General features: G+C 43.0%; 1 non-coding gene across 1 annotated transcript; it reads left to right on the forward strand.

The window, feature by feature from the left end:
• Positions 1 to 2,412: 2,412 nt before the first annotated feature.
• Positions 2,413 to 2,568, forward strand: LOC149015895 (5.8S ribosomal RNA). The gene has a single exon (XR_016173775.1). It is a non-coding gene; the product is annotated as a 5.8S ribosomal RNA (ribosomal RNA).
• Positions 2,569 to 4,328: the final 1,760 nt, after the last annotated feature.

The following is a 4,328-nucleotide window of genomic DNA, read 5'->3' on the forward strand; positions in this document are numbered from 1 at the left end:
CATGTATTTGACATTATCACACTTCTTTTCCGCTGCTCTGAGAGAGTGGTTATCATACCTTCTCTTACCCTTATGATTATGTTTATACTTCAATGTTATGTTGTTCCGCACTCTGATTTAGTTAATCTTATCTTATTCATGATACTTAGTATTAACTGTTTTTACCATTGATTATTACTGTTCATGATTATGTTACCGTGTATGTGGGAGGCATGGACCTCAGATCATTGATCCTTGGACTGTGGATCACATCCCGGGTATTCCAAATGGGGTACCGGCTGGGTGGATGTGACACATTATTTTTGCATGGGCTTCACACAACACCTCAAACAACTTACCTAGCATTGAGGGATGCCTTCAAACCATGTCCAAATAGGCTTTAGGTCCATTAACCAGGCTTTCCTTCATCAGTGTAGCTTCTTCTTTAACTTACACAAGGTTTCCAAGTATAGAGCACCATCATCAATATCCATGGGTTCTAGATCAAACACTATGTCTTCTACTGAGATGGCTCATAGTTGTCTTCCACATTCACTTCGGGTTTTCCGACCTACAGACAACAGGGTTTCCGGGTTAGGGTTAGGGCTGGATTTCACATGGGGAAACTTACCAAGTCCAGACATAGTAAGGATTGACAGATTGAGAGCTCTTTCTTGATTCTATGGGTGGTGGTGCATGGCCGTTCTTAGTTGGTGGAGCGATTTGTCTGGTTAATTCCGTTAACGAACGAGACCTTAGCCTACTAACTAGCTACGATGAGGTATCCTCCACGGCCAACTTCCTAGAGGGACTATGGCTGTTTAGGTCATGGAAGTTTGAGGCAATAATAACTTTGTGTTGCCCTTAGATGTTATGAGCCGCACGCGCTCCACACTGATGTATTCAATGAATCTATAGCCTTGGCTGACAGACCCGGGTAATCTTTGAAAATTTCATCGTGATGGTGATAGATTAGGGATGTCAACGGTGTGGTTTGGAGCGGTTTCAGGTTGGGCTTAACGGTTTTGGGCTCAAATAAACCCAGCCCAAACACGGCCCGTTAAAAATAAAGGTTTTGGGCCAGTTTCGGTTTGGGTTCGGGCTAACTAACGGTTTGGCCAACGGTCTATACTCGGGTTGACTAACAGTTTGGGCTAACAATTTATTGTATGCAAGAAAAGAAAAAAGAAAGAAAAAAAAAAGAAACAGTTGAGTATCCTACAACAAGAGCCAAAATTCTATGGAAAACAAAATTGTTATAGATCAATTCCCATTAAAAAATTAAAAATCATTCCACATTGTAAAAATTACACCCACTTTATAGAAATCAAGAACTCAAATAGTAAGTAGCAACATAGAAACTACAAGTTCATTCCTCAGGCTCCACCAGATAGTCCTCCTAAAACAAATCTTCAAACTAAAAACCCCTTTAAATTCCAACTTGTGCTCTATTTGATTGATTTGAAATTGGGTTCTTATTTTGTGAGAATGTTGATTTTTCCCCCTTCTACGAAATCCGTCTATTTTTTTTTGGTTGGTATTTAGCTTGATATGCAAAGAAATACCTTTGGATTGGATAAATATTTACTTAATTTAAACGAACTTGGTAAATTCAATTTGGCATTCATACTTAATCCTTCTAATTGTCATTTACAAGTAATAGAAGACCATTTGATCTTTGGATTCATACTCATTTTTATGATAGTCTATACCAACTACCTAGTGGTAATATGATAACTCAAACAATATTTAATGTAAAACTATAAAGCGGGTTGTGAAATGGTTTATAATGGGTTACGGTTTGGGTTCGGGTTGGTGCGGGCTATGCAACCCTTAGCCCAGACACGGCCCATTAAGGTTCGGTACAGGTCGGTTCGGACTATAACGGGCTGGTCCGGTTCGGTTTTAATGGTTCAGGTTACAAATTGACACCCCTAGGATAGATTATTGCAATTGTTGGTCTTCAACGAGGAATTCCTAGTAAACGTGAGTCATCAACTCGCGTTGACTATGTCCCTGCCCTTTGTACACACTGCCTATCGCTCCTATCGATTGAATTGTCCGGGGAAGTGTTCAAATCGTAGGGACATGGGCGATTCGCTGCCAGTGACGTTGCGAGAAGTCCATTGAACCTTATCATTCAGAGGAAGGAGAAGTCGTAACAAGATTTCCATTGGTGAACCTACGGAAGGATCATTGTTGATACCTATCCAGCAGACAGACCCACGAACACGTCTCGACACGCCCTAGAGAAGGGGGCGAGGTGGGTCTCCCCCCGCCCTTGGGCCCCGGTGGGCCGAGCACCATCAGTGCCACCCGGTCTGAACACAAATGATAGGGCAGACAACGCCAAGGAATATCACAACGGAACGGGCGTGTGCCTGCTGCGCCCTCGACGCAAAGTGCCTCATCCAACATCCGAATCTCACGAAAGACTCTTGGCAATGGATATCTTGGCTCTCACATCGATGAAGAACATAGCAAAATGCGATACTTGGCATGAATTGCAAAATCCCGTGAACCATCAAGTCTTTGAACGCAAATTGTGCCCTAGGCCATTGGGCTAAGGGCACGCTTGCCTGGGCGTCACACATTGTGTCGCCCGCCCACCCCCACCCCTAGTGGTGGGACTTGTGAGGAGAAAAGTCTAGCCCCCTGTGTCCCGTTAGGGGTGCGGCCGGCCCAAAGGTAAAGGCCCCCTGTGTGGAGAGCGTCACGACGAGTGGTGGTAGAAGCACTATGCCATTAGTCCTAACATCGTGCACATGCCGCCCACCCTAGGAACTGACGACCCTAACAAGGCGCTTTGGCTCTCCGACCACAACCCCAGGTCAGGCAGGGCTACCCGCTGAGTTTAAGCATATCAATAAGCAGAGGAGAAGAAACTTATGAGGATTCCCCCAATAACGGCGAGCGAACCGGGAAGAGCCCAAGTTGAGAATTGGGCAGCCTCGTCATTCAAATTGTAGTTTGTAGAAGCGTCCTTAGCTGTGGATAGGGCCCAAGTCCCCTGAAAGAGGGAGTTGGAGAGGGTGAGAGCCCCGTCATGTCAGGACCTTGCCGCACCACGAAGCGCTGTCGGCGAGTCACGTTGTTTGGGAATGCAACCCCAATCGAGCGGTAAATTCCATCCAAGGCTAAAAAAGTTTATCAATCAACAAAAGAAAGAACAAGTCTTCACAAGTCTTATAGATTTGATTATCATCAAGGTTCAAATTTTGACATACCTGCACTAGGTTATTCTTTGTAGGAAAAAGTACAGCTTCTAATCTTCGACTATATATGCAGCAAGAGAATTAATTTAAACGTGAATAACTCAATCATCCGCAGTAGGAAAACCCAATCTCTAGAATAAATAAATATCTTACAAGAATAAGAATGAAATGAACAATTGGATCAGGGATATTAAATGCAAGTAACACAATACCTAAGAAGCCACTGAACAACTCTTTCTGCAACAATATCAGAAGGAACAAAGCTAAACTTTCCGAATGAATAACGCCAATGAAAAGGTCTCAACCTCCTGTTTACACTAAAAATTTTACACCTTGACCTTCAATGAAAAGGAGTTCAAAATCAAAATTGTAAAATAAAGCAAGGATTGCCATTAAAAATCCATCATGTATATATGTTAAAAATAACCTACCTTCGAATTACTGAACGAAATATTTCCCTTCGTTGAAGTCCAAAAACCAGGTTGTCCTCGTGCATCAATTTTCTTTCAATCACTGCAATTTGACAATCATTCTACTTCAAAGAGATAATGAATGGATATGCAAATACGTTCATAAATTTTAACAAATGTAGTCTCTATGGTAGACATGCATTAAGTTACAACACCTGCCAACTTTGGCCAGTCTTTTCACTCTCCCTTATGGCACCCAAGCCGTCTTTTGGGTTCTCTGCGGTAATGGGATTATGTCACATCATACCGTGACTGGAGCTTAGATCACCACTCGAACACTTGAGAATTGGCACATGTTAGGGATAAGTCAAGCCAAAATGCAATGTCAACTATGTCTCTTACTACATGTGGTCTGGATACCTTTCCTCGTGCCTAGTGCTCTTTTGGTTCAATTTCTTCTCCACTTGGGAATGTTATTCCTCACGGCACTCAAGCCGTCTTTTGGACTACCATTCCTTAACCCTATAGTCATCCACATATGTTGGGACGGATGCCTCTCATGTCTCGTCATGACACTCAAGGCGTCTTTTGCACACCCCATAAGCCCAACCTAACTTATGCAACTCTACCACTACATGATAACAGTGGGCCTGTATGATACTCAGAGGACCTAGTCACTGCCATCATGGGTCACTCAGCTTCAATACACTACTGAAAGGGTAGT

The sequence above is a fragment of the Hakea prostrata genome, chromosome 5 (genome assembly GCF_041222555.1).
Source record: "Hakea prostrata isolate BN-2017 chromosome 5, UWA_Hpros_2, whole genome shotgun sequence".
NCBI classification, from domain to species: domain Eukaryota; kingdom Viridiplantae; phylum Streptophyta; class Magnoliopsida; order Proteales; family Proteaceae; genus Hakea; species Hakea prostrata.